The 20051-nt window shown below is 29.7% G+C and overlaps 1 long non-coding RNA gene across 1 annotated transcript; it reads right to left on the bottom strand.

Moving 5' to 3' along the window:
• Positions 1-1488: 1488 nt before the first annotated feature.
• Positions 1489-15902, bottom strand: LOC148228655 (uncharacterized). Its single transcript, XR_015811544.1, has 3 exons — positions 15579-15902; positions 4978-5042; positions 1489-3646 (listed from the first exon to the last, which is right to left on the bottom strand). It is a non-coding gene; the product is annotated as an uncharacterized LOC148228655 (long non-coding RNA).
• Positions 15903-20051: the final 4149 nt, after the last annotated feature.

The raw sequence follows: 20051 nt of genomic DNA, 5'->3' as shown, positions 1-20051 counted from the left end.
TAATAATTAATAGCATCAGTTACACATCCGCTCAAAAATATATCTGATATGAAAAAATATTTTGTTACAACTTACTGACGCTACAACACAATCAATCACCTATATTTGGTGCAATGTGAGCGATTATAAGTTATTGATTGTATTTTAGGTATTTGAATTCCCGTTTAAACGCTTCTTAAAACACAAGTTTATCATAAATTTAAATTTTACAAATAAGAACGTTTTTTAGCTACACTATAAGTTACTTTATAATTAAAAAAGTTGTTTATATGTTTTATGTGTAAATATAAAAGCCAGTTTTAAATTACATTTACTAATTAGAAAGAAAAAATTAACTGAAAATATCAAGCACCTAATCTGTTACTTTAGACTAAACGTGGTCAGTAAGCGCAATATGCGCTTAAAAAATAATAATAATTGTGAGACCTTTGTCTTTTTTTATTAAAAAATATTTTAATTTTCATATTTTTTAAAGTAAATAGTTTTACTGCGCAGCATTATATATTTTAATAATTAATAAATGCAAAATGTTTACAGGGTATTTAAAATTTATAATAAACTAAACATATTTAAAATCTATAATAAATTAAGAATATTTGAAAATAAAATAAAAATTATTTTTAAGATTGAAAAAAATATTTTGAATAAATCTTGAAATTTTATTCTGAAACTTTATAATTTAAAAAAATATTTAAAATAGTGTTATACAATTTTGTTTAGTTTCCTTTCTAAGGCGTCAGTAGGAGGGATTTTTGCAACACTATGTGTTTAATAGCTGGTTATTAATGAATAGTACTTATTTTGAAACTTTGCTTCTTTTTGTTGAAAATGTTTTTTCAAAAGAAATTTTAAAAATTCTCTATAAACTATAACCTTAAATTGCTAACGTTCGCCAAAATTTAAAGACTTCTTTTTTCTGTATAGAAAAGCTAATACAAATCCACATTATTTATATTATATTTAAAATCCCGTATAAACTAAAAATATTTTTCGTAAGTTAAAAATATATTTCCTTTAGAATGAGATGATTTTTATACATATTTTGATAAGTGTTTTACAATTTAAATCGATAAAATCAATCTCGTAGTTCATTCTCAAGCGCGCCCAAAACAGGGATAATCCTTAACTCTCATGTGACAGCTCTTCTGTCATCTTGAAAGCGCTCGTTTTGCGCAGTTCAGTGCAATTAAATAAACAGTGAAATATGTTATAATCACAGCATTTTTCTTACAAAGTGCTAATTGAAGATGATTATAAATGATGTAGTATTGGAATTATAGACAAAATAATCAAAACTATAAATTATGAGTGTACTAATAAGTGTTTGGTTGTATAAATAATATATTACGCTTATTCTAACAAAATTACTAGTGATTTTCTAGGATCACATATTAAAAAACAAAGAGCAGTGATTTGTCAATTAAAGATATATATATACCAAAGATAATTAAACATATTACAATGGTAATAAAAATGAAAAATCTCATATTTGTGTAAGCAAAAATTACATTTTATTTACTATATAGTATCGTTTACAGTTAATTTTCAGAAGCAACAAAAGATTTAATAACATTTACGTATGGCAAACAATTAAAATATGACGTACAACTTATCAGTTTAAGAAGTGATGCTAATCTACATGCTTAATCTTCTACTCCGTATAGGATTAATACGGATGCTACCGTAGAGTCTACGGTAACTTCCGTTAATTTTATTCTTTAGTTGCCATTCAAATTTGATTTATGGATTATATTAGTAGTAATAACGTGTTTAATTTTTAACTCTTGATTGTTCAGAAGCAATGATAGAACAATTTGATGACCTATATGGCTATAATATAGAATTGGTATATATAAACCAAGAGTGAATCTTCTCATGTTGAAGTCACTGTCAGCAAGTATTATCATATTACATAAGTTTGATATAACTGAATATCCTGAATTTGGCTGTTCCAAATGAGAAATGATTGCACAGAAGAAAAAATGATAAAAAACCATGACGTAGATACATATTTTGCTACATCGGAATTAAAAATAACCCACTCTTAGATATTTTGGCTATCGATTATTCTAGGTATGCAATCACATATTTATAATCATTGTAAAATGTCGTTTATTAGATAACATCTAAGAAACTACACATTTATAAGCTGTCCGTTGGCTAATATATCATATATAGAGTTCCCACTGCGACAGCGTCGATTTGATCGACATTAACTTTCAATCCTCATACAAACTAAGGTTATATTACACGTTGCGTTTAAAAGATACCTGGTTTATTTACAATTCATCAAATCTAACAAATATGTGAATTAAATCAGAAGCAATGATAATTTATATGTATTGTAAAAGGAAAAACTCACTTTTTGGCCTCGGAGCCCGTTGACGGGAATTCAAAATTTGAAGATTTCATTACGAAGATTGTTTTGTGATTGTTTATCTGGTTTAATCAATGTATTCTTATAATCCTTACACACGTTATATATATATTTCATTTTCATATGTAGTTATAACATACCTAGTTAATTTGCAATCCGATTATTCATATTCAGTCAAATCAAACAGCGCACATGAGAAATTAATGAAAATTATTGTAACGTAACAAAATGAAAATATAGTCGCATAACAAAATTATTAAAACTGTTGTCATGTTGATGTCGGCCATCTTGTTTTATATTTGAATGCTTATTTTTCATTGGTCGACAACAAAAGAATACATTAGCGGAGGCTCGAAAATCATCGTGCCAACTCTATTTTTATTTTTATTAATTATAATTAAATATATTTCCTTTGTTTACGTGTATTATTATACACCGTTCATACAAAGCGATACAATTTAAAGAGTAGAATATTGAGCATATAATGTTTCATTTTAAGATAAGCGCGTCCGGAAGCGGAAGCGACAGCGACGGCTTAAAACAATTATATATACAAGAAATTATTTAAGCAATTTACATAAATAATAATTAATTAGTACATTTCTTAAATTAATATTAATTAAATTCCATTCAATTATAAAAATTAAATTTCAATAAATACATATTTTTCATATGAACTATTTATATTATAAATATAAATTTTAACTTCTAAAAGCAATTCTGTTAAAATATAATTTATTTCATATAATATAGAATAAATTGTTGTTTTATTTTAATATTCAATGATCATTAAATTATTTAATTAAATATATTTCTTCAAAATAGATTGGACTTTGAGCAACACTTATTAAAAGTAAAACGGACTACAAAGGGTTAATATAGCCTCAAATATCTACCAATCTTCAGTGGAATTGCTTGTTCTTCTTACAATATTTATTTAATTTAAAATGTGGATGAATTACTATTATGAAAATTTGACAATGCTTCTTTTAAAAATCTTATAATTTAATGATGTCACAAGGATGGTGGTTTAATTGATTAATATGATTATGAAGCTCTTTTGATACTTATATATAAATAATTATAATTAAACACTTAATTCATATAATGCTGAGATCGGCGCTGCGAGGTGAAGGAACTCCTCAACCGCTGGCGGTCTAATTGCCAAGCCAACGGTGGTGGAGTTACCAGTCCTCATAACGTCATTCAAATACACATGTAATTAACATTTTCTTCGATTTATTTATCGCAGCTGTTCTGATGATCAACCTGAAATATTAAGTCATAACATTAAAATCTGATGTTTTATTATATTATATAAATACATTGTTAGAATGTGAATAATCTAAATACATATGTATACAATATATACGCACACTTCAAAGATACATTATATTAACATATGAAGCACCAACCACATTTTATATACATCTAAGCGTTCAGGTTGTGGGATAGGTCTTTTTTATGGTTCAGGGATCACAAAAGCACAGGTTGAACGAACAATAGAGGCATTAAAGCAGGTAAGACCATTATAAGAAAGTTTACCATCTTCTTTTTGTTGAATAAAAGATACCAAGATCCTATCTTTAGAATTCAACCTGTTAAAATATACACATTTTTAATGAATTTGACGAATATGTGCTACATTTTGCACGTTCATTTCATAATCACAAACGTTTACAATAAGTTATTTATTGTATAAAAATATGTAATAATAAATTAATTGCATGTTACACATGTGTAGAAATATTGTTTTAATTTTTGGTTTGAACTATATGAGAGTAAAAAATATTTTATAACTTTTAAAAAGCAAAAGATCTGCTGTCAATGTCACACGAGTGAGATAATTGAACTTCTGAAGAATGAAGCAAATAACGAAGGCTTGTTAGAATATTGATTGTAAAGAAATATATTTCGTCAAAATACTGGGGTGAAGCATAAGATTCTAAGTGCATAGTAAATAGCAGTAATGCTAGCTCATAATTAATATTATAATAGTAAAACATACATCAATTTTATATAAAAAAAATATTCTAGTAAAATTTGACTCCCCTAAACAACAATCTGAAGTAATGCCCAGAACTGTTCAGTAGAAAATGTGGATAGTGTTTAAAGTTCAAACTCATGCAGATAATTTTGCCGAAAATTTGATAAAACTATTGAGCATCACTGGACGTAATTTTGTAAAACGATCATCAAAGTTAATAAAATCGAACGGAATTTATGGTGTGATTTGGGGGAGCGCATTGATAGCCATAAAAACGCCAACCGACGCTTTTTATACGCAAGTCATGGATAGTTTGGTACGAGATAAAAAACGCAGTGATATCTGACTAACAATGGCGCTTCGGTGTTTTTTTTATTCTGTTACTCTCGCAGGGAAGTGAGCAGCGCCTTGTGGTGGTCTTGGCCTTGGTCGAAGGCACTGCCCTCGCTGTCTATAGATAACTTGGTAACTACTACCTCACCTGGATGGAGTTCGTGGTCTAACAATTATTACATCCACAGACCCTTTAATTCACTAGACCGAAACCGTCGAGTTAATGCTGGTCAAGTATTTTCAATGAAATGCCTTTTTTAGTAAATTATGCTATTCTCACCTGTAATATTTAATTATGCTTCGTGCGGTAGTCTCTCTACACCATAGGTCGATGTCATTAAAAATCTGAAAAGTTAAAACATAAACTAAATTATGCATTCTATACCTATACGATTATAGTAGTATAATCATTCGTTTTAATGAATATTATATTAGTTCATTGTTTTAAGTTGTAATTCGTTATTTTACACATGAGTAATTTACGTAATGTGGGAACGTTACGAAACAATAGTTTTTTAAAGGGGGAAAAGAGGAAATTGTTTAGTGGTTAACGTGTCATCATTATAATTTTTGTATTTGTAATTTTACAACATAAAATATTTAATTTTGATATTATAATACTAATATTATCTTGCTATATTAAATCTTTTTGTGCCGGAAAACATATATATGTTTAATAATTAAAGTCGTGATGTACAACTATTTACTAAACATTATAAATAATTCTTCAAAGCATCAAAAGATGTCTTTATTAATGTATAAATCTATAATATAACGTATATTTTACTGCAAAAATATCATCAGAAAAATCATATGTTAATAAGAATGTGTACTTATTTTTTATTTTATTCTTCCGATGCGTTATAACGAAGTAAATCTGTGTAAATCAATCATACATAATGAATACCTACAAGTAAATATTAACCGCGATATTAAAAGTCTGTGAATCGATGACATCTATATAATTTAATATAAATTATTTTGTGCATTCTAATTTATATTCAATAGATGTCACTATTTTATAAATAAAAATGCGTGTCTGCTACTGTGGCTCGAACCCGTGGTTTCTAGATTACCAGTGTAGACCTTACGGAGTACGCTATTCCGACTTTAAATACATAAATACAAAAATCAAATTATTAAGGGTGTAAAAATTGCAAATTTGGGGTAAAAATGTGATGATTTAGAAAGAATTATCAATATATGATACAACCCCATAACAGGCGTTATAAAAAATGCTCTAAAAATACACCAAATTCTAGCTAATTTACAATTTATGTACTGTATATTTGGGTTAGAATTAAACAAATTTATTTTTTCTATGATTCTAAAATTAACCAAGTTTATTTAATAAATTTGTTGTTGCAAAATGTCTACAAACGTACAATAAAATAAATTAATCAAACATATTTGGTAGCGACTATTAATGGGTCACTGCTTACTCCCAATTCTTGCACTTGACTTACACTTAGAACCTCTCCCATTGCCCATGCAGTTGCTTTTTAGAGTGCACGCGTGCTGCTGAAGATTTTGTTCGCTTACTATATAATTTAAAGAAACGGTAAAAAGTACAGGTGAATAATATAATAAAATAATGTCATGATTTATGCGATATTTCCTGGAACGTATCATTATCATTGATCGCAGAGTATGAAATAAAAATAAAGCAACTATCTAGAAATCTAGATAATGCAAAGATTTTTAATGCAGCTATTTTTTTCAATAGTTACTATTTTAAAATACGATGGCCGATCAATTTTGACGAAATTCGAACTTTTTTCAAAATTCACTTCCACTTTTAAATTGAGGGTGGTTTGTGATACTGATGATAAACTGCATTGAATAATTTGTATTACTTAATTCGACGTATATCGTAAGAAATAGTACATATTTTGCAGTAATAAAATAAAATAGAAAAAATGTCTGAGGATGCCTAATAATAGTTGGGCGAAACGTCGTATATTATAAATAGGTAATATTTAAATCGGAATGTATGTACTTAAACGAAGGTTGATGGAATGTCTTGCTATGTTCTTTGATGAATGTTTTTTTTTGGTAGATGTAAACTTTGAGGTTTAATTGATTAGATAATAAGAACATTTTTTTAATATCATCAAAGTCATGAACATTTCTGCTATACAAAAATCACATATATACATAAAAGTCCGTATGTCTTAAATATAACGGTTTAAAAAGCAATATTAAATTACTAAAATATATTTTTTTTCCTGTTATGGCATCGATTGCCGATAAAAGCACTGTTTTCGTGCTGTACTGCTTTTGTTTCGAATCGAAGCGCAGTGTCAGTGCCAAGTGCACGAGAGCGATTTGACACGATTGTGTCGGCAATAGACGCTGCATAGTCGCTTATGTAATTGAGCAGTGGCGGGCGATGACGTCGACAGGTAAGTCGAAACGGCAGACGTTGACCCGACTCGATTCGCACATACACACATACACCGGCAAAAACTATAGCGCGAATAACACATAATACGCTTCTCATAATTAACTTTTATGGGTTCGAATATTAAAAAAAGAACAGAGACAAAAAAGATGTATGCGCGTGCGCGTAGCGTCCAGAGGATGCGGACAGGATTTTCGAGAATACTAATGGCCGCCGAAAGGTGAACGGCCACTTTTTGAATATGTATGTGTGTGTTCGTTACATAAAGACAAAAGTCAGTTTTACTCTTCTCGCTTCACTTTTAGTACATATTAAATATAATTGGCCGCGTAGCGCAAATTTTTTGAGTGTCTGAAAATCGGGCTATTTTTTAATCAGCATTTTATGAAATTAAATGTCATTATTAATATATTTAAAATATAATAAAATTATATTTATATTATACAAAACATAAAACACGAATAGTTTCTGCGCAATCGCCGATACAAATATAAAAAAATAGACGAAAATAATCGTCTGGTTTTTACCGAAATTTTATATATTATTCCAATACATTTATTCTGCAGATAACAATCAGAAAATTAATGGCATACAATTTAAAGTATTATTAACAAATGTATGAATGAGATATTATAACCATTCTATAGTAAGTTTGAAAATACTGCACGCGAATTATTCTGTCATAGTAATTCACGAGAATGGGCGAATATATACGGAAATATGGTAATCCGGATGGCTTAGAGCTATTTATAACACTCGAAAGAATGGGAGTTGTTTATACAACTAGTCTAATTGACGCATAGCATAAAATAAGCTTAACGTGAGAAATGTGAATGAATCTAATAAAAACATTAGAGATGCGAATATGAATGGAGATTTTTGTCTGAGGACAAGTAGCGTCAGACGCTAGTGTGTTTGAGTTAGTATCATATATATTTTTTAAATATGATACAATTGAATTACCTATTCATTTATATATCATTACAGATATACGATATGGATATAAAGTAAGTCATTTTAACTGCGGTTTCGTGCCTGTGATTCAATCGAGACCGACCGCAGTCGAGACCGCAAGCTGACATGTTTGCTTGACGTATGAAAATGTTTGCTCTGCAATTCAGCAAAGAAATCGATATATGTTTGATCTTATTGCGTCCAGTATCCAATCACCTAACAGTTCAGTGACGGTATATTACTCATTGAACTTAAATATACGCTACATATACATACATCTGTATAAATAAATCAATAGGTCCGAATCAGTAAAAGTATTATTTAATAAGAAATATAATCCTGATCAATAGATGATTTTATTAAATGGAATAAAAAATGTAAAATTAATAATTAATCGTCTTGTCAATGAACTTCAAGTCATGCATTGGACCAGTTTGTAGTTATATTTAGAGATAGAGATATTATTAGACAGACGTCCGGCAGTTAGTGTCATGTATGATTTATCGTTATGCAAGCGCAGAGTTAAAAGCTGTGTTTAATTTAATTTCAGAAGAGATATATCTGCTTATTAAATAGTAGCTATTTAGGATTTGAAATAAAGGATGTAAATATATTTAATAAAGCATCAAACATTGTTAAACAACGTGAAAAAAAATATTGCTGTGTTTTTGGTGCGAGAGATGATGTAGTTCAACCACGAGCTTAATAATGTAATCAACTAGTAAATGCAGCGAATGAGCAAGAACAAGCCTATCAGGAAAGTTAGAAGGTACAAATTAAGATCAGACGCCAAAGGCTTTACAGATAAAAATAATAAAAATGTAGGATATGCAAATATTTTAGCTATGTGAAATACTAAAGCAAGATTAAGTTAGTTAATTTTTTTTAACTGCCTTAACAATATTACAGTGAAACCTTGGATCGCACGTAACTTAGTTTAAGAACAAAAGTTCTTAATCAATTTGGACTTGATAAATGAGCCATGTCTTGCAATATGAGCCGGTGATTCTTCTTGCAGTGAAAACATAGCTTTTAGAAAAGATTTTGCCACTTACAGTCTCGTTGGTTATGGATAATGCTCCTGCTCATTCTTCATACCTTGAGTACGACTTACTGGAGGTATTAGATGACACCACTTTATTACTTCAGACCAAGGAGCAATAGATCATTTATAAAGCTTTACACAAAATAACGAATTCAGCGATGCTTCGAAATGACTGGAGGAACAAATCTTACTTAAGAACTTACACCTGAAATACATCTCAAACTACTGTTCAGATTCATTATTTAAGGTCAGTTTTTACTTTTTTTATACATATATTCTTGTTATGATTTTTTCCAGAGTCGGGTCCCTCAAGGGAATTTTCCCCCTCTCTTAACTCTGCTTGAAGAAAACTGTTGCTTGGTTGCGTTGGCAATGAAACTGTGTCATTGGGAAAGAACATATGAATGTAGATGAATGAGGACGATATTTAACCCTTTATGTGCTAGGTGGGGATAAATCCGAATTAAGTGCTAAATCAATTTTAATAAAAAGTTACGTAATTAGTCAATTATACAGTGAAAAATAAAATTAATTAAGAGTCGGTGTAGGAACATGGCCAGAAGCTGACCATTGAGTAACTAATAGATCTGCATCGCAAGCAATAGCACGAGGCTACAGAGAAAATTTCGTCTGATGGATAGGAGAAAAGTACTAAGAATCCCTCATTTTAAATCTGATTAAATGTGAGTAAGGCTTGTAGCAGTATGAGCCATGAATTTATTCAATGACAATGTAATGTCACATTTTTTCCGAATCTTCATTGGATAGGTTTCAGTTAAAATTCCACGAGAAGAGAAATATATTATTAATCTAAAGTTAAAATAAAAATTTATAATATTATGTTACATGTATAATATATTAAAGACAAAGAAAATCCAGGAAAATGTACTTCAAGAAAAGTAAGTCATTTTTATATATGTAAAGGATTGTAGAGAAGATTGGCCAAATTAAGTCTGTAATCGCTTTAAACTTAGGCTCTTAGTGTGACAGGAAAAATAGAGTCATGGTTGAAAAAATATGAGATAGGATGGATCTTTAGTGATTCGAGGTAATAATTTTCGAAAATTTGAGTCGAACTGCTGATTTTTTTTAAATACAGCGCTAGTGAGTCACTGATATCGTATTCCTTAAATAGTTTGGTCGACTATTTTAATCGATCAGACCCTTTTAAAGCCTTATTGCTAATTGGACATTGGAAATGTCAGCATTCGAGGCGGATGTGTCTTTTTTTGTTGGTTATGAAAAGAAAATGAACTCTTAACAAATGGCGCGCGGGCTCCGATCGACTCGAAACCAGGTTGAATAACTCCAAGCCGAGAGGTCACTCGCTTTTATATTCATTTTTTGCGGCTCGTGTAATATTTTTTTGTTGTGTGCGCGGGCCCCAAAAGAATCTGCACGCCGCGGAGTCATCAGACACGAGAACGTGCGATTTTTTCCGCACACAACCACATCCGACCGGCGAATTATGCAATTCGAGATCTGTATCGAAGGCTCTTCAGACAATGCCTCGTTTTTGACGTGCCGCAATTAACTTTTGAGGCCTTTTGATTAATTGCCGTGCGAGCTGTGGTTCATCCTGAGACAATGTAACATGTAGCATGCTCTGGGGATGATTGGAACCAAATCTACATTATATAATCGTCGAATTTGGATCTATAAATTATCTCAGATAATCTCGGGGTTGTTACAAAGGGAGCCAAGAGCAAAGCAAGTCACGAGCTGCGGTCATTGGATTTTTGCTAGCATTAGCTCATGACCGATCGTGGCCTTGAACAGGCCAATACTCCCGAGACGGTTATATTCGCGATCGACTATCTGCAAATCGTTGCTTAGATCATGGCTATGATATCAATGTATTTAGACACGTATAAATGGTAATATGAATTCTATAAAGGCAAAGTTGTCATCTAAGATGATCAAATCTAAGATAAATTATAACGATTATTTTTTTTAAAGAATTTTGACGAATTTGACTTTGAAAAAAATAAATAGGGTAAAATGACAGATTTAAACGACTTATATGTAAGCAAATTAGAAATATTTATATAAATATTTGGAAAAGAGAGATACAAGACTATTAATATTTGGTTAATAGTGATCTGATTTTTTTGACCAAAGGAGAAGCTGCTACTGAAATTAATCGCCAATAAATTAATCGCAAAAATACTACTCAAATCATCATTTAATTTTCTGTTTTTGTTTTGTTTTCTGTATTTAAATTTTTTATTCGTTTGAATTGTGAAGGATTTTGTATTTTTTCCCTTAAATTATAACCATAAACGTTTTGTTTTATATTCTTTAGCTGATAACTAATTGTAAATATGAAAATTGTTATAAACCAGTAACATGTATATTATATACATATATATATACAATTAGTATGTATATAAAATTATTTATGTAATTAAAATAAACGTATTAAAAAAAATCGCCAACTTGTGTTTGTATATTGCAATAATGCTATGAATAGACAAAATGTAGTAAAATAGAGCTATGCACTTTAAACAGAAAGAAGTGGCATTTATGATAAAAAAAAATGTGAAAGATACAATTTGTTTAAATTTGTGAAATTTCCGAAACATCATTTTGATACGGCATTTAACAATTGATGAAGTTTATGTATAGTATAATATCCAAAACCGAATATTTCTGCGCGTCTTGGGTGCCAAAAGTAGAGAGTATATAATATGATCTACGTCCACAGATATTGAAAATTTAAATCTCGTATTAATAGTTGAATCAAACAAACAACTGGAGGCTCTAATCTGATTATTTTAATATTTGTCGAACTATAAAATATTTTGCAATTTTTAATTTATGAAAACACCAAAAACCAAATAACACAGTTGTGTATTATTTTTTGAGTCTTTTAAGTTCTTTTTTCGTTTTACCATTGCTTTATCTACAGCCAAATCGTGCCGTAAATTTATATTTTTATAATTATTCTATTAAAAACCATTGCCATAACAACTAAATCACAAAATAATAAAATAACACTTTATTGTAACACGTTAATTGCCGAAATTCTTCATATTTCCGAGTTAATATTTTGCAGCTGTGGACTTTATTAATAGCTAGTACTGTTTTTTATATATATATTTTAAATCAATAAAAATAATGTTTAATTTTAAGTCTGTCTAAAGTATTCTGTTACGTAGTAGATAAAATTAAAATTAGACTTTGTATAGATATTGATTTATGCTCTATTATTTTTATATTTATAATTTATTTTAAACTATTTGTATATCACATAAACAAGAATACAAGCTTAAAAAATACTGTTCAAATTATGAAAACAGGTTAAAATTTAAATAATTTTTCATTACACTTGCTACCAAAAAGGCTGTGCTTAAAAAAATATGATCATATTAAAATACTTTAGTCTGACTATACATTATTCATATTAAATTAATAAATACTAACTATCGAGAAAGCCCACAGTTACACAAATATTAAATTGGAATAATGAGAAAACTGAAATTTCGGTCGTTAATTGTTTAGTTTATATTCGGTATTAAATTATTCAAATATTTGGATTAATCACTAGTTATATATTATATATAGATTAATGCATTAATACTCACTCGAGAAAACTGCAACTAGTAATAAATATATAAATATATTTAACATATTAATTTTAGTATTAAAATTTGAATTAAAACAAAAAACATTGCTAGCAATCAAAGAAAAAATTAAAGAACGTATAAAATACGATATATAAATTTTCAAAATAGGCCGATTAAAATATGCTGGTCACGTTTAGCGCATGAGAAAGTTAGTTCGACTGAAAAGATCGACGCGCAGGTTGGTAGGCCTAAATCAAGGTGAGAAAAATCGCAATTATTTATTTATTTATTTTTATTAAATTTTCTGTTGTAACTTTACAGGTATAAAGCACAGTGTGTTATAACGGGGAAAATCTGTACTAACTGAGTAAGTCAATCAAATATAATTAATACCTACAAGTAAGTATTAACCACCATACTGAAAGTCTGGGAATCGGTGACATCTATATTAATAATTATAAATGGTTGTGTGTAATATTATTCTTAACCATTCCATGTCACTACAGCTGGGGCCGGTTTTTTAATAATAGCGCATTTTTTATAAATATAAATTCGAGTGTTGCTGCCGGGGCTCGAACCCGCAACCTAAGAGTTACGCTACGCTGAGACGCTATTCCGTCTTTAAATAATATATTAAATAGATATTGTTTTATACTATTAACCGTTCTGTAATATTGGGTTTATGCATTTAAAGTTGCAGTATTTGATTTAAAACGTATAACGTTTATTAGAAATATCAGGATACCTAAAACTACAGTTAAAAAGTGCGATATAATATTTTATATGAGATATTTCAAACATTTTTTTTAAATTGGACTTGTAAATATTTTGGTTAAGTTTGATTTGCTAATTTAATTCATTAGTGTTTCAAAATTGTGGCTGTACAAAAAACTCGTAACTCCGTTTATCAAAAATATTTAAAGAAAGGCGCGTTATGAGATCTTCTGTAAAAATTATATAAAACACTGAAATCTATCTGATGTTTCAGATTCAATAATTTGATCATCATTGGAAATTGTGTGCTCGTTAAAAATGCTATAATTTTAAAGTGAAAAATTTATTTGGGCTTATATTGTACCACATTACCACTAAAATAAAATATAGTTTTATTTTATAGCTAACTATAAAATAAAAAGATTGATATGATTTATAATTTAAATATGAGCTTCGAATTATAAAATAACATTGAACACCTTTGTGTCACATCACTTTTGTTATAGCACAGTGAATCAGTTTCCGCGTTTTTTTTTATTTTAGTGAAGTACCATAGTCCGATCACTATCACGCATTTCGATGCTTTTATTTGAGCTTTTCCAGGCGGAACGTCAGCGGCGCGTCAAAGAGAAAAAATTGTACTATTACCAAGTATGAGTCAAGGTAACTTATGTGTTACGTACGTTTGGTGAGGTTCGACACAATCCGAGACAGAAAGTGAAATTGACCTCGAACCGAACCGAGCGGCCGCCAGAGACCTTCGCCTCGGTTCTTTATGTCTGGGGGATTCGAATCGAATGCGTTTTGCACAGCGATTGCATTTGAATGCACAAATGCAGTTTACTAGCCGACCGGTCCAGACACGCGATGCACGCTCCCCTTTTGTTCCAGGGCCGTTGGCCACACCTCCTCAAACCGTGGGGCCGAGGCCGACACGTGCTTTTTAAAAGCTTCGTTTCGAATGAAATTAAAAACTCAATAATAATTTAGGAACATATATTTACAGTTGTATATCATTGAAGTATAAGGAATAGATCAATTTTTGAGATATTCATATGTGGAAATTATGATATCTCTCAGGTACAAAAATTTGTTTTTATAATCATTCAATCACTTACAGCACTAATTGTTTCAAAAACATTAATTTTAGTGAACGAAAGCAAGGCATGAAAAATGCGTTTCAATTACGAATTATACTGCTTATTTGTAAGTTTAAAAGTGATTCAACAGCCACTTGAAATGGGTTAGTCACTTGAAAGATTGTTGGACGAGAGTTGGAGGACAAACAGAATATGGACGCCTAATGTGAAATATTGATGTATATATATAATACATCGAATATGAGAACTAAAATTATTTTATTAATATTACCATTATAAAAAAATGGTTTGAAAGACTAATGAAAACCACTACACTTACACCGATTATTATTTGTTGTACCGAAGTACACAGAAATCTGGAAAGTTTATAAATTTAATTTAGATCATACTATTTTTTAATGAAAATATATAAAATTTAGTTTTTGTACTTGATTTAATATTTTCAAATCATCTTAAACCATTTTACTGCTAATTATATATATGTATATTATTAGATGAATTTTTAATGATATATTGATTAAAATAGTTTAAGTACAGATTAAAACATTTTATTTATTTAAAACCACAGTTCTCTTTTTTAGATGATATAAATAAATTCTTGCGTGCGCAAAATCTCTGGTTTTCATACATTGAATTTAAAAATAAAGCACCACAACCATAAATTTGCTTTACGCTTTGGAATGGGACGCTTTACGAGCGCTGCACATGCATATGCATGCGGGTACGTTCAGATTGAAATCGTATTTGACTCGCTGCTACCTGTTTGAAGGTTTTTTAAGGGCTGCTTTCCAGGTAGAGACGCGATTGCGGTACCGCCAAATGACCAGATGCTAATTATTAGTACCACTTTTAGCACACCTGCTTCTAATATTCTACACGTGCTCCAAGTTTAAACTAAGCCCAACACCCACTCGACGTGTTGAATATGAACACCCACTATGAATATATTTGAAATAAAAAAAAGGATGACTTGTCAAATTGTGAGTGTATGGAGATTCAGAGGTACCTAAGTGTTGCGTCCGAAGGGACGCAAGACAGGTTTTGTACCTTTCTTGGGTTATAAAAAATGAAGTGTAAAACGGTCGCTTGACTTACCGAGGGATTCTGATCGGACCTTAATAGATTGCGTTACAGGTCCGAAGGTCGTATGCAACGGCGGTTTCGATTCCTCCTTCGTGAAATGCATACTGTAATGCGATCGCAGCGGGATCGGCGGCCGTGTAAACAGATCAGAACGAAACTTCGTGGTCGGTTCGATTGCGGCACTGGATCGTTCTTATCGGTTTCTGGCGTGAGTCTAGTTGGATTTCGTCTCATCTTTGTGCGATGAGCAGGCGCTAGGGCAACTGGTGGATGCGTATGAGCGAGCGACTGCGAAGCGGCTGTCGCGAGGCCGGGCGGCTCAAGACTGGTGGGTAACGACGCGAGCCTTGTGAGATAGAGATGCGCGAGATACTGCGGCCAGGACGTAAGCCCCATAACAGGGTTGCCACAACACGATCGGTGTCCTTCGGCCACTCAGGGCTGGTTGAAATCGGGATGCAAGAAAAACATTCAGATACATTTACAATACTTTGTTCAACTATGCTAATTGAGCTAAGATACATTGAAAAAATTAATGGCGAAAAAGTTAGTAGACCCAAATCGAGGTGGATGAAAATCGCAATTGTTTAAATATGCTACAATTTTTTTCAAGTGAAAAATTTGAGTTATTTCGCACCCCGTTTTGGTTCTCTGTACGTTAAAAGCAGGGTTCTTAGTCAAATATTTAAATATTAAATTATTCGAATAATTAATCGAATCTCAAATTAAATTATTTTTTTTTTAAGTTTGCAATACATATTGTTTTTTCTCTCAATATACCCATGTGACTAGTGCCGCTCTAAAATTCATGATTATTTACGCGCTTTTATTTTGTTTCATAGTGCAAAAATATTGTTAAAAATAAGTGTTCTTTAATTATCGGTATATAAATGCTAATATAGTATGTTTTGAACGACTTATAATTTATAAAATTAGTATTACTGGTGTTACTCTACACGCATATATTAAATTGGTTCTAATTAATTGTTTATAAAAATATTTTTTTATAGTAGGCGTGTTGGTTTAAGGACCGTAATAGCGGTAAGCCACTTAGAGCGAAGTTCCAAAATATGTTATATTAAATTTAAGCTTCATATAATGTAGCTTTAGCTTGTAAAAATATCATGTGCACAGATTCAAGCTTTCATTAGAGATGGAAATACATACATTTATAATTATTTTAGTAACGTGAAAATAATGTTACCTTTTATTAGAACATAGTATATAATTTTGCGAAAAAAGCGGACCGTCATGTGTTAATATTGATTATTGTGCTTCATCGCACATAAGTGGTAACCGATTTAAGTGTCATATTACAAGTGGACTACAGATTCCATCAGCATGAATATCTATTAGTATAATAAATACACTTAAATAACAATATTGAATCACTGGATTTATTTATAATAAAGCTATAATCTAAATTTGTAAAAAAAATGGTTTGCCCGATTATAGTGCGTAAATAATTTTATATAGTTTGCAGTTAACATTTGCTGGTTTATAATAAAAAAAAATAGATAAGTGAAAAAAATTGTATTTATTAAGCTTAAATCTATTTATAACTATTAACTTAACAAAGGATCTGATCACACAAACATTTTTGCCTTTAAAGCAAGGTATGTTTCATCGTTTTTTGTTTATATTTTAAATTAGGTATTATCATATTAACAGATTTTTGGTAGGATTATAAATTTTTTATTTAATTGCTGTTAATAAAATCCATGCATTTTTTTAATGTTATAGAAAAGTGTGTTATATATTATGGTTGTCACTTTATTTTTAACAAATTAAAAAATGCATAGTAGATTTTATTTCCAACGATTAAATAAGATTTCTATAATCCTACCGAAAATCTGTTATTGCGATATTTAATAGTAAAAACGCATTAACATTTTTTTATAAAATAAACAATTCGACTAATTAAAAAATACGCTTGCTCGTAATGGAGTAACAGCAACATTTAAATTTATTTAACCAAATAATAGTAGCTCCATTCCGAGCAAACGTATCTTATAATGAGTCAAGTTGCCTGTTTGTTTGCTAAAACAAAATGTTAATGCGCTTTTTCTATTAAATATTGCAAGAAGTTTCGCGATTTTTAATGAATTTAAACTTTATAGTACTGTTGACAACATGTGTAAATTAAATGAAAATCTCACTAATTTTTCCTTTATATAGCATAGTTTCACAATATATATTTTAATGCAATCAAATTGGTTAACTAAAGCATTTGTAGTTGTTTTTAGAAAGTAGTATATTTGTAGAATTAATTACACACTGCAAAACATTTCATTTGCAATGCTTACTAAACATATTCGCTGATTTGTGCAGAAGGTAAGTAAGTAAAGTAAGAATTACCGAGGCACCAATCAATAGCAAACATATTATTAATTTCATTACTCATATTATTATTTATATGAGCGTAATATATAGCATATATTATTATCACCATAAATATATTGATCTCGCTTCGGTAAGGCTACATTTTTTGCTATCTATGGACTAGACAAATATTATTTTTTTATTTGACTACGAAGCAATAAGTTTTTCTATATTTTCTAAAAAAATAGATAGATAGTAACCATATACATAAATTCAATATTGCAATTCTATATACATAAATCTTCTTATTGTTCAATTTCAGAATTAGTGATTATTATATATTTGTAATTTAAATGTGTTCCTAGATTTTCCTAATATCATTGATGAATATCGTGACAATTAAAAAAAGATAAGTCATACGTATTAGGTATAAAAATTCACTAATAATAAGCTACAGCTCATAGAGAATATCATATATGTATGTAATACATAATAAATAAAATCATGGTTTTTATGATAGGGCTCGCGAATCTTTTATAGTATTTTATATATAACTTATTTCTAGAAGTAAGTTAATACCATAAAACACATAAAACACTTTGTATCCTCTTAAGTTATGCTTGGATATTGTCATTTAGCTGGCTGGTTTTGGTGTGATCATATAATTTTGTGATCTCATTGATGTGAAATTTACAAATAATACACGATTGTAAAATATGATTTATGCTTTTTATTTACAATATATTTATTTACAAAAATTATGAGCACATCTAAATTGAACCATTTAAATAATCTATAACAAAATTACTGTATCATCTTATATAATTAAATTAAAATTATAAATATAGTGATTCACAGTTGTGCGATTGATAAAAAATCATAAGATTCTATAGAAAAAAGCTGCCTGATTGACAGATTAATGTATCCAGCGAGACGTTAACGCCTCTGATTATCTTACCTTCAGTTTATTACCCCTGAACCGCGATGGCGTGAATGTCGGGTTAGTCTCACGTACACGCTGAGGGAATTTGTGTAAAGGTACTATTTAATACATATACTTTATGCTTACCTGTATATATGTATATAGAGTATAACGTATAAATAGATGCTTAGGATTCTGATATAAATTGCGATATAGATTTAATATTATATATAATAATACTTTAATTTTATTTACAAATATTTTTAATTAATCCAACTATTTCTAGTTAAATTTAAATCATATTTTAAGTCCCAAACTGTTATTTAAGAGTATGCTATGTGGCCTGCATTCAAAGTTGTACTATAAACCAATATTTGCAAGTTAAATGAATAAAAAAAAGATCTTTGCTATACAGAAAAGTACAATATAAGAAACAATTATATTCTTAAAACTTTTGCATCATTGATGAACATTATTGATATACACTTAAATCTCAAGTGCCAATATATTTATTATTTTACGATATATGCGATAATTTCCAAGTGCTTTTGATATCGACAAAGATTGAGTTATATTAAAACTGGTTCAAATTCGATTCGGAACTTCAAATCACATCGCATAATGTATACATGTATGATATGTTTATATACCCTCTTCTTCACTATATATATACCTTTCATCACGTATGGTATATTAAGAACTTTACTGACTTTGTTTAGTCTGCGAATTCACATTGCGATAATTTTATTATTCAATGATAAAACATTTCTTTGTAGTTTCTAAAAGAATTGTGTCCTCTTACCCTCGGATCGTTCCGCTGTGTAATTTGTGCGGGTACAAACACAAAGATTGTCAAAATATCGAATAAAAAAATACATAAGTTGTTTTATGAATAAATTATAAACAGAATGGGTTTCTCATACTGAAATGTGTTACAACAGTTAACTATATAGGGAACCAATATAATTACTAAAAATTAGGATTTTTTTTATTAAATATAAACTAGTATTATTTTATTATTGTGGTGGTCTTAAGCAGATAAGGCGTTTTTAAAAAGATAAGGAAGGATCAGAAGACCTTTTCAAAAAATATAAATTTTTTCGTTATCACATATTTCTAAAATGTTCCGAGAAACATCGTCTTTTCGACAGGCGCCAGGGATAGCAATAGTTATGAGCTACGCTGCTAAGTTGTTATTGGGACGTAGACCAGAGCAGAGAGGAGAGCGCAATTTTTTTGGC

Source organism: Plectrocnemia conspersa, unplaced genomic scaffold, assembly GCF_051122295.1.
Source record: "Plectrocnemia conspersa isolate PC_06_02 unplaced genomic scaffold, ASM5112229v1 ptg000012l, whole genome shotgun sequence".
NCBI lineage: Eukaryota > Metazoa > Arthropoda > Insecta > Trichoptera > Polycentropodidae > Plectrocnemia > Plectrocnemia conspersa.
The sequence above is the reverse complement of the archived record's forward strand: the minus strand, read 5'-3'. Positions and strand labels throughout refer to the sequence as shown.